Source organism: Aquarana catesbeiana, linkage group LG04, assembly GCF_042186555.1.
Source record: "Aquarana catesbeiana isolate 2022-GZ linkage group LG04, ASM4218655v1, whole genome shotgun sequence".
NCBI classification, from domain to species: Eukaryota; Metazoa; Chordata; class Amphibia; order Anura; family Ranidae; genus Aquarana; species Aquarana catesbeiana.
Window position 1 is genome coordinate 168,693,678 of NC_133327.1, and position 12,545 is coordinate 168,706,222.

General features: G+C 38.3%; 1 protein-coding gene across 1 annotated transcript in view; it reads left to right on the plus strand.

The window, feature by feature from the left end:
• CLSTN2 (calsyntenin 2) overlaps nucleotides 1-12,545 on the plus strand; it is a 1,488,165-nt gene that overhangs the window by 518,649 nt on the left and 956,971 nt on the right. The window lies entirely within an intron of this gene.

Below are 12,545 nucleotides of genomic sequence, written 5' to 3' on the forward strand. Positions count from 1 at the left end.
CTTTATAGCTGGGAATGTAAGTCACACATTATTAGATTGTATGTTTCTTGAGGGCAGGAACTGACAGGATTGTGTAGTATGTAAAGCACTGCATGAATTGTTGATGCTATATAAATAATATCTGTACATAGTTACATAGTTGGTCAAGATAAAAAAGACACAAGTCCATTTAGTTCAATCCCTAGAAAAAAAAAAAAAAAAAAAACCAAAGCAAGTAGAAAATCTCCATTTACACTATCCTATGCCCACAGTTGATCCAGAGAGAGGCATAAAACCTCTAATAAAATATGATCCAATTTGCTCCAGCTGGAGAAAAAAGAAAAACTTCCTGATCTCCCGGGAGGAAAATGTATGTTCCCTGGATCAACTACGCTTGGTGTTGTTACCTTTAAATGTTAGTATCCAGTTATATTTTGTTCATTTAGGAATGCATCCAGCATTTTTTTTTAAACAATCTACGGAGCTGGCCAGAATTAGTACCCAAGGGATCCTATGGCACATTAAATATAATAAAAAAACTAAAATGCATTAGGGCAATACTGGAAGTATTGACATACATTCACCTAAAGATTTCGAGCACAAAGTGAATGAAACAAAGTCTGGAGGAATGCTGACTGTATTGTATACATATTTACAGTTCAGGGGGAAGCACTGATGCTTGCCTTTGATGATGAGCTGCCAAACAAAATACAGATATGTAGACAAAAGTCTCAGCTCTCTTCAAAGTAAAGTTCAAAGGGATTTGCAGAGGCAAAAATGCATAATGTATGATAGCAAAACATGGTCCCCTTTTTCTAAAAATAAATTCAATTATTTATACGGCAGACCAGGACAGTTGTGTTCCATTGCACATTTATCCTGGGTCAGATTCATTACATTCTGTGAGACCTAATGTGACATTTTGTCTTGTTACATATCTAAGAAAAAACATAATTGGTAGATGTTAACAATATTAGGCTGGCTATCCCTGAAGGGTAGGAACAATGCCCATTTGGCTGTCTAACCTGTCTAGCTATTTTACTTCCAAGACAAGCTGCCCAATTATCCGAGCAAACTGCTCTCACACAGCTTTGTAAGTTTAGCCATTATTGTGCTGCAGTATTATTTTCTTTCTCTGAGACTTGTTATTTTTCAGGTTTAAGATATTTGGCTGTTACTGCTTGAGGTAAACATAGTCATTCATTCAGGGGAGTAACCATAAATGTGTAGAATGCATTAAGCTAAATTTCAAAGGCAGTGCTATTTACTGGTGGCTCTTAGAGTCTACATTTATATTAAAGGGGACCTCACATGAGATACATATTTACATATTAGGTGCATGCCATATAAGCAATCTGTAAGTGCACACTATGCCCTCATGCTCTTGAAACCAAGAGCTAATGCACTTTTCAGACAATCAATATTAAGACCTACTGGCTATAGCAGATGGGAAAATGTAGGAAGAAAATAAATGCAAATATTTATCATTTAGAGTCACTGAAAGATAAAATAAGTCACTGGGTATAATGATCACTCTTCTATCTATCAGAATAACAAAAATATTTGTTTTGTTGAACCCTTAGTTCAAGGTCAAACTCTGGGAAGATATAAAGGACACATATTAATGCTGCTCTTTATTCATTAAATGTGTTTTTGTTATATGCAATTAGTGTAAGTACTGGAATTTGACTTGATATCAGCCTCTTGTAATCCCTGTACAGTGAAGCTCAGATTTGGTGTGGGAAAAGCAGCACAAGTAGCAAATCATTTGTTCTACCTTGTAAGGAACATGTTGGGAGGCAAGGCCTAGCCACTGCACTGACACATTTTTTATTTTGCATATTTTTTTATTTGATCTGCATGTGTGTCACTCTGCACGTATATATTTGTGTTCCCTATCACTCAGGATAACGGGTATGAGTCTTCAGGCCTACTCTGAAGTCTAGAGGGAATATATGTAGCCATTAGATTCCTTCCTCCCCTACCTGGGGGGTTTCTCTACTTCCACCTAGTACTCGGTGGTCAGCTTCAGCTGATCACAAGGAGATGGGTCCACTGCCCTTTTGGCTATGGGAACCTGTATGTGCCTTACCCCATCAAAATCATCAGCCTGCTCCTTCTAATGACAGGCCAGAGGATGGACAACATATGTAAGTGTTACTGAGCTGCAACAGAGAAAAATCTTCTTTACTGTCATGCTAGATAGGGCTATGCCATGTGGGACAGAGCTAGATCAGAACTTGATGGAATGAAATACAAATCTTTTGGCAAATGAAACAGTTCACTTATATTTCATCTGAAGTTTTAGCCTGGAGCTCAGCTTTAATAAAGCCAATTGGTTTTGCTATTAAGACATAGCCATGCAGGCTCCTGCCTGGTTTGTATATAGAGGGGTCGAAACCTTGGTCATGTTTAATTCCTGTATTCCAGTAACATTGGTCAGGAGGTAGGGGAAAATTCTCCAATAAGGACAATTTAAGCAAAATCAGCACTTTTTTGTTTGAAGCAGCTAGAACTATCACCAAAAAATGACAGCGGTTACAACTATTCTCCGCTATAGCCAAAAAAAAAAAAAACATTGACTAATCAGATTAGTTATATATGATGTTTTAATGCAGACAGAGCATAAACACTTATTGGGCTTTTTCACGTCAGTTTAGCACAATGCACACAAAAGAGAAAAATATTTTAATTTCAAGTGGTGTAAAATTTGTCAGAGAATATTGATGCCTTCATTTTTCAGTGACAAGCATTGCACAAAAGGGAAATTCAGGCATGATCAGGTAATGCACACAAGGGATTTGCAAAAGTACTTCTAGCAGAAACATATAGCTGCTAGCAAGTATTTTTTTTTGCTAGACTTATGAAAAACAAATGGTCTGTTTGCAGTGAATGAAGTGTAAAATATGTAATTACCATTCATTGTTCCAAACATTTTGCAATAAAAAGCATGAAATTAAACTTTATTGCAAATTTCTCTCATTTGAAACACTTTTACTAGAAAAGCAGATATGCTTTAGGTCAGGATGAATTTTATTTAGAAGATTTATAGCTAGCAGAGGATAATTGGAGGCAAAATTCACTGTTTGGAGAATAGGATGCGGTAGTTAAACACTGATCTGAACAAATTAGCTAAAATAATTAGAACTAAAACAAAAAGGATTTTACAGTTAGATTCTTGTGGAACTGTATTGTAATTTAGCAAGATAAAAAATAAAGTTGAGAAAAGTGTTGAAAGTAGGTCTTACAGCGAGGCAATAAAGCTTATAATTGTTACTCAAGAGCTGACTAGAATCTTTTTTTTTTTTATGTGAAGCTGGTCTCAGGATATTTTAGTCTGAGCTTCAAAAACTCAACTAAAAAAAAGGCATTGTTTAAAAATAATCCAGATAGGTGAACTATATACAGTGTAAACTTTTGATCAAATTTTATTGAAAATTGTTACCTGCTCTTGTTCTGAAGGAATTGTTATAATCCTTACCAGGGGCGGACTGACCACTCATGGGCCCCCCAGGCAATAGGAGATTATGGGGCCCCCAGGCAATCAGAGATTATGGGGCCACACAGTATACACACACAGTATACAATCACACAGTATACACAGAAATGTTTCTATTGGCTGAGAAGGTACTGGAGAGGTGGGGCAGCTATAATCTCAAGATTTTTAGACCAAAAGGATGTAGGTAAGGGACATTTCAGAGACAGATGTAAAAAAACCCACAGATTTTTACATACTGTCCCTGGTTTTACTGAGGCTGGCAACCCTGATGAGGCCCCTAGTGGCCCAGGGCCCTCGGGCAGTGCTGAGTGGCTCAATGGTCAGTCCGCCCCTGATCCTTACTGTGTCCTATTTCAAAACAACTGCCAAGTAGAACAGTATACTTTTATTATCTCCACCCAACTAGTTTCAATGGTAAAAAAATGTTTTTCCCATCTCTTTGCATTCACAATTATTTAAAAAAGAACAGCACTATAATTCAAGTGTTTTTACATGATTTGACTTTGACCTCTGTGCAGACTTCTGGGAAAGTCAGGGAGGCTGTCGTCCAAGAAGAAAATTGGATTTCCCGGAGAAATCTGTAAACAAGAAGTGTACAGAATGCCCACAGGTTGCCAAAGTTTAGGGAAGTGACATTTCAATTTTTTGGCAGTTTAGGAAATCATAGTGACTGAAGAATGAAATGGAAAGATAATTTAAACCAAATCATATTACAAAATAAGGCTCTAAACACCTCTGGTTTCTGAGCTACAGACAGTCGGTGCTCATTTAGCTTCGATAGAGTTCAGAGGTGACATTAAGGGTCTAAAAGACCCCTGATATCTCATTGCAAAGAACCTGTTACTTGCACTATGCTATCACAAAGGGAACCTAACATCCCCTTTTGATTGCAAGTTAACTGTAAAAAATAAATAATAAATAAATAAAGTATAGTTAAATAAATAAATAAGTAAAACCACTCAAACTTTTTTTAAAAGCCCCTGCTCCCACGTATGTGTACATATGAATGCAAACACATGCATCGGAAGCCCATGCATGTAAAAGTGACAATTGGGTCACACTTATTAGGTATTGCCATGCTCTCTGGAGTGAGGACAATCATTTCAAGGTCATATTTCACTAATAAAGGGGTTGTAAACTCTCGTGTTTTTTCACCCTAATGCATCCTATGCATTAAGGTGAAAAAACTTCTGACAGTGCGACGGCGCTGAAAACTGAAAAATGGCTTGGGCAGGAAGGGGGTGAAAGTGCCCTGTATTGAGGTAGTTAAAGATACCTATAGACAATTTTGGGTACCATAGTTTTTCACCGTTACGACAGTATCGATTTACTCAATGCAATCTCATCTTTTATATTTAACAAATAGTATTTAATTGGGGTTGATTTACAAAATATGGAGAGTGCACAAACTTGTGCAGCTGTGTATGGTAGCCAATCAGCTTCTAATTTTCGCTTGTTCAATAAAGCTTTGACAAAAAAACTGGAAGCTGATTAGTTTGTATGCACAGCTGCACCAGATTTTGTACTCTTCAGTTTTAATAAATGAACCGCATTGTGTTTTGTGAACTAAAATGTATTTAAGTGTATTTTTTTTTTTAAATATAGATTTGATTAACAGTATTGCATTTATTGTGTGACAAAAAATATTGCCATTGCTACTGTTTCATTTTACATGGTCTCTTCTTTTAGAAAATATATAATATATAATATTTTGGTAGACTTCAATAGCATTAAGATGTAACAAAGGATAAAAGTAAAAACCCTCCCAATTCTCGATAATAAACAGCATTTTGCTACCTACATGACATTCAGTAAGGGTTGACTTCTACTTTAACAGAACTACAAGTGTATAAAAGCCCTACACTAATCACCACCTATGCACTTATTATGCTTTTCCTAACACGCAGTTAAAGCAGATTGTCATCATGGCTACTGTGACCTAATCTTTTTATGGTGACTGGGTTGGAATATTAAAAAAAATGCCTTATAGTCCCTTTTAAGCCAGCTGACCTAAGTTCAAAGGCCAGACAATACATTATGGATACATATTTGGTCTGGTGAATTCCAATAAATATTGTACAAGCAGGATTTGCCATGAACCCATGATAATGGCAAATCTGAACCTCTTGTGTTTTCACAGAAACCCATATTATCAGATTAGTCCCATAAAGCAGGCTCCATTCAGATTTAGTTCTTCTCCCATTCCACTTTTTTTGAAAGCTGTACATTGTAAAAGTAGTCTCTAAAATTAAACAAATTTTTTTGCTGTAAGGTATTTTTCCTTAGACTATACCATGTTTTAGAATTGTAAGGGTTAATAAAACCGCCAAAGCAGTATGATCAGCTGTGTACTTTAATTTCTGTCCTTTCAGACTCATTGGGTTTTACTATGCCCCTTCTGTTGCAGGACATTAATGTCATAGGTGCATTCATAACCATAATATCACAGCTCTTTCTCTTTCAGAAAAGGAGCAACAGTAAAGAGTAATTTAGGACCTCAGCAGCAGAATCATTATCTGCTTGGTCAATCATCTGGCACTACTGTAGAAGAATTCATAGTAAATATGTTCAATACAGAACTGATGGAATCCATCTAAAATGTGCTTCATACAGAAATGGTCTTCAGTTATCCAGTAGTGATGTATTACAGAGAGCACAGAAATATATGACATGGCGGTATATTGATTCAGAGGGGCTGTTCAGGAAAATGCAATTAGGCAGCTGGAAAATGACTTCATTGCTGTATATATCATGAGATGGAAATGGACCTCATCACAGTCATAACTGAAGTCAGATGAGTATGCACTATAATATACCTATATACAATAACATTTATCTCATAGGGCAGCTGATTGGTATAAGCCAGTGCCACCTGTGAAAAGATTCTGAGGGACCTACACATCAAGTTAGAGTATAAATCACAGGCAGAGCTTGGAATTGATTAATAATTGTGACATAAAAGTTCTGTTTGGTATACCTATTGACTCTTGTGCACACCTTAAAGTACAAGCCACACATTGAATTAGAAGGAATATAGCTTTTAGCTTCAGATAAGCGCTGTCTCTGTACAGCCTCTTTTCTGTAGACAAGGTGAGCTTCCACCTCCATGGTGTCTCCTTCAGTTACAGCTTAGCTGCTCAGTAAAGATATCACTGCAGAGGACTTACAGTAGTTGAACCACTGATATTGACAGGTATTGGTAGGTTCCCTTATAAAAACATGAGCTGCTAGATCACTGTGAATGCAGGGTATTGGCATTGGGTATTTAGGGCTGTATGCAGACATCATGGACATTGTTCTGACATAAGCAAACCTAAATGATTGTACCATTCTGTTCAAGCTCTGCTCCATGTGTCATTAACTTTTCAGTAAAAACTAATGGCGGAATTTTATATCGGAGGAAGTATATGTTTTCCTTTATATACACAGTTACCTTTTTTTTTAAATTAACAAACCAGAGAAAGGAGAGATGATTTGGCCAGCTTCACATCCAAGTATTACACACCATGCACATGTTAGTGAGTTGTGGTGCCATTCTTTTAGACTGTCAGTCAACAGGTCTCTGCTCTGCCCTCTATAACTCACTGGAGCGTCAGGCTGTGGAGGGGGCCGGAGTGGCTGTCTCAAGCTCTCAGTTGTGCACTGAGAGGCAGCTGCTGGTCAGACATCTTGGTGAATCACAACATTATAGTTGGGATCCCTCCAGAGTATGGACCAGGTGAGTGATGTCAGCTTGGCAAACAGCTTTGGCTCTACTTATCCTTTAAGACACATTTTCTTACTCCTCTCAATATCTCATGCAAACAGTTTTCCTTGTAGTTATCTTGCTAATTTGACCACAAATGTCCAAAGGTGGACAGAAAAAAAAAAGTTAAAATAAGAATGTTTATTATTGTATAAAAATGTGTATGTTTGCTGCCGCTTCCCATTACCCTGTTGGCCTAGGCACTATGGGGGTTATTTACTAAAGGAAAATCCACTTTGCACTGCAAGTGCACTTGAAAGTGCACTTGGAAGTAAAGTCGCTGTAGATCCGAGGGGGGCATGCAAGGAAAATAAAAAACAGCATTTTAGCTTCCACATGATTGGATGATAAAATCAGCAGAGCTTCCTCTCATTTCAGATCTACCCCTTAGATTTAGAGCGACTGCACTTCCAAGTGCACTTTCAAACTAACTCAACACACAGCCATTAATGTCTAAACCGCTGGCAACAAAAGTGAGTACACCCCTAAGTGAAAATGTCCAAATTGGGCCCAAATGGTCAATATTTTGTGTGGCCACCATTATTTCCCAGCACTGCCTTAACCCTCTTGGGCATGGAGTTCACCAGAGCTTCACAGGTTGCCACTGGAGTTCTCTTCCACTCCTCAATGATGACATCACGAAGTTGGTAGATGTTAGAGACCTTGGGCTCCTCCACCTTCCATTTGAGGATGCCCCATAGATGCTAAATAAGGTTTAGGTCTGGAGACATGCTTGGCTAGCCCATCACCTTTACCCTCAGATTCTTTAGCAAGACAGTGGTCATCTTGGAGGTCTGTTTGGGGTCATTATCATGTTGGAATACTGCCCTGCGGCCCAGTCTGTGAAGGGAGGAGATCATGCTCTGCTTCAGTATGTTACAGTACATGTTGGCATTCATGGTTCCCTCAATGAACTGTATCTCCCCAGTGCCGGCAGCACTCATTTAGCCCCAGACCATGACACTCCCACCACCATGCTTGACTGTAGGCAAGACACACTTGTCTTTATACTACTCACCCGGTTGCCACCACACACGCTGGGTCTTGGCAATCTTCTTATAGCCTAGGCCATCTTTATGTAGAGCAACAATTCTTTTTTTCAGATCCTCAGAGAGTTCTTTGCCATAACACCAAATTTAACACACCTGCTCCCCATTTGCACCTGAGACCTTGTAACACTAACGAGTCACAAGACACCGGGGAGAGAAAATGGCTAATTGGGCCCAATTTGGACATTTTAACTTAGAGGTGTACTCATTTTTGTTGCCAGCGGTTTAGACATTATTGGTTTGTTGAGTTATTTTGAGTGGACAGCAAATTTACACTGTTATACAAGCTGTACACTTACTACTTAACATTGTAGCAAAGTATCATTTATTCAGCGCAATGTCGGCACCTAAACCCGACCCGTCCATCAGCTCCGGGTGCATGCGCCGGCATCCTCACTAACGGAAACAGAAAGTGAAGCTTTGCGGCTTCACAGCCTGTTTCCTACTGTGTATACGGGAGTTGCGCTGCGCACTCTCAATGGTCCCGCTGTCTTCTGGGACCTGTGTATCTCCAAGAAAGCAGCGGGGGGGAGGGAAGGAGGAGGGGTTGGACATTTTGTAGATTGCCGCACATCTCACACGGAAGTGGGAGCGGATAACTGGTTTGACAGGTATCTGCTCCCCCACCCGGAAAGGTGCCAAATGTGGCAGTGGAGGAGGGGGGGTGTGAACAAGCAGAGCTTCCACTTTTGGGTGGAACTCCACTTTAACTGTACTTTAAATGAAACCCATTGTTCAATTGGCCTTTGGATAATGCTAGTTGTCTGGCTTTTACGCTGTTTGGAAGGTAGTCACTGACCTAGAACAAGTCTGCAGATCAGGACTTTACCTATACTTCACTGATTGCATGCTTGTTTCAGTTTAGTAACTCAGATATTATACTAAGCCCAGAGACAGACAGGGAATTTACATTTTTAGGCAAAAGTCAACAATGGCACGCTTTGTAGTTCTCCTAATATAGGTTTCCTTCAAGCACAGCTGTGCTTTAAAATAACTGTAAATACATGCTGAACAAACAAGATGATCCAGTTAGGGTGTAACAGAGGTTTAATAATATTCACTGATAATTATGTAAAAAAATAATTGATGCCAAATGTATCTAGTGAAGGATTCTGCTATAGTTGGCTCACCAGCTGATTTAGAACTGAAAGTGCAACCCTGTAAATTCTTTATCTGTGAAGTGTACTTAAATGGAAAAGTAACCCGCATCTGCTAAAACTGGAATTTCAGTCTTGGGTAGGAGTCATATCACTGACGGCAGGATTTCTATAGCCCAGTCTGATGATGCATTCTTCTGTTAACTGATGTTATGCAGAACTGCAGTAGGAGCAGCAGGAACTCCATGGAGGAGTTGCTGTCTGTGAGAATGCCAACCACAATGACAACCCATAAGTTCCATAACCCATTTCATAGTTTACTGTCCTTTTAAAGGAAGCCTGTGCTTATTGAAATATATAGGCTACCCCCATAGCTTGACTCTTCTTCTGAAGTTGTTAATTGCCTGGTTGTTATGCTGACTCAGTTGTTTCAGTTATTTGAATCACTGATGCAAAACAAGTATGCTGATAAGTCTGTCTTTCTTCTGACTTTCCTGATTTTCTTTCCTATACCATGTGTTTAAAGGAGAAGTATGAGATTATGAAAAAAACAAACATATATACTCACCTCTATGCAGCAGCATCAGTGTAATGCTGAACCTGTCCCACATTGGCTCTAAGACCAAGAATTGAGCAATCACATGACCCCTGATTGCTCTGCTCTCTGCTTTGCTCCTGCAGCGCTCACTGGTACCCCAACCTGGGGAGGGCCCGGGCATGTGTCCTTCCTGAGCCTTAAGCAGACAATATCCCACTATATTAAGACTCTGGGTCACAGGATAACAAAAGTAAGGCTGCTTTCACACTGGGGCAGGCGGATGTTGACGGTAAAATGCTGCTAGTTTTAGCAGCGCTATTCTGCCACTAGCGGGGCACTTTTAACCCCCGCTAGTGGCTGAATATAGGGTTAAATGTGCCCGTGTATCACCGCTGCCGAGGAACTTTGCAGGCACTTCGTCAGCGATGCCCATTCATTTCAATGGGCAGGAGCGGTGGAGTAGTGGTATATACCCTGCTCCTTCACCACCCCAAAGATGCTGCTTGCAGGGCTTTTTTTAATGTCCTACAAGTGCATCGCCCCAGTGTGAAAGCACTTTGGCTTTCACACTGGGACTGCAGGGGAAGTATTTTTCAAGCACTTTACAGGTGCTATTTTTAGCCCAAAAGTGCCTGAAAAAAGCCCCAGTGTGAAAGAGGTCTAAGTGCTTTAAAGTGGTAGTGTTTTAAAGTAGTAGTAAACCGCAGGTGGTTAAAAAACAAAAAATATCCCTGCAAGGCAATGTCATAATGTACTAATTTGTACTGCACATTAGCACATTATGAGAAACTTATCCTTATGAGAACGAAGCCCTTCAGCGCTGCAATGGCACTGCTGAGAGGGCTGACATCTTCCCCCGGTCTTCCTTCGGAGTTCGCGGCCTCTGGCTACATGAGTGGCTGGGGCACGATGACATGTGAAAAGTTGTTAAAGGGGTTGATGGTCTACTTTAGTTGGCAGGAGTAAATCCAGTTTGTAATAGTTCAGCCATTGTCCTATTTTCCAGCACTTACGTAGTATTATTTTTTTATGTTATTGGCTTTTTTACTGAATAGCAATAATGTTTTTTTTCAAATTGTACTCCTCCATGAATCTCAGATTTCAGATGAATAGATGAAATGAAAATAAAAACATTTGTGTGTTTTGCCAGTGTAATCGATGGCAAAGTAAATATTGTTCAATCCCTGGCTCAGGGTTAGACAAATATGAAATAGATGCTTTACCATTTTAAGACAGCTCTTTGTCACTTATACACAGCTTTATTTACATTCCAATCAGACCGACTGAGGGTTTGTTTTGCTGGTGATATTTGTTTTGTGCCTTACAAAGAAGAGCACACTAAAAAATCCATGTTCTTATGCTTGGCATCAAGTAGGATTTACGACAGTTGTTTTATAGCCTGGCACAAGGGAATAGGCCAAGCCTTATATATATGCCTTGAAGACCTGTTATACAAATCTAGGGTTCAACATCTCAATATCTCTATGACATATTTAAAATAGTGACAAATGTGATAGGTTTGGTTTGCAGAAAGTAAATATAGGCAGATTTATTGAGCTTTAAATATTTGTTCCTTACATAAATTCACCTTTCATTTGGGAATATTTGTATTGATGTACTTATGAATGTATTTTTGCCATCTAAATAAATATTCCGGTGCTTAAATTCACTGACTTTTGATGTACTCTATTATTTCCAATTTGTTTAGGCTCTTCACAGTCAAAATCATTATTTTCTTTTAGTCCTTTATAGTTATTACATGTCTAGAGCCAAATTTAATAAGGACAATGAAACTGAATTTCAACTCTGTACAATAAATGTATGAGCTTGATAGCAAATAAATAAATAAATACATAAACTCCACAATATTGTCCAATTAGGACTTCATATGATATGGAATGCACATAAAATAGTAACAGAGGTTAATACTAAATGGATATCAATTATTATTAAATATGAATCAGTGTTTAGTATTTAAACAGTTACCGTATTAATTATTTGGTGATACTATTAATAGTTTAACTGAAACTCCAGGCAAACAGCTAAATTAAAAAAAAATAATAATAAATAAATACATATTTACTATTTTTAAATGACAAATGCTTTGTAAATCTGTACAGCCAATCTTGTAATTTACACACATTTGCTTTACGATACAGACAGACAGGTGACACCTGTAGCTCCTAAGCAATTCATGTCCCAAGATCAGTTTAGAAATATATATAAATATAGTTGTAGTATAGTAATATGAAGAGAAATAGAAATAAGGAGGTTTGACATATTTCTGACACTCCTGCTCTGGGCCTGTGAATCCAAAGTCAGGCAGCCAGGCAACTAGCATTTTCATAAAGAAACCAGCAATGGCAGCTTTCATTCTTCCTTTCTGAAAGAGCCACTTTTAGGAAGGTTTTACTTAAAAAGAGAGATGGTTTTTGTTATTGCATGGAGCAAAATATTTATTTCATCCTGTTGATACCCTAGTAGCAAAATAGCATCTTTTCCTCCTATATCACTAAAATTATATTTGACAATATCATATATTTTTTTTTCACAAAAAGTTCTTTTTATAAGCATTTAAATAAATTATGATCATATTATATGACCAATTAAACTGAAAAAAATAGCTGAAAATGATTCT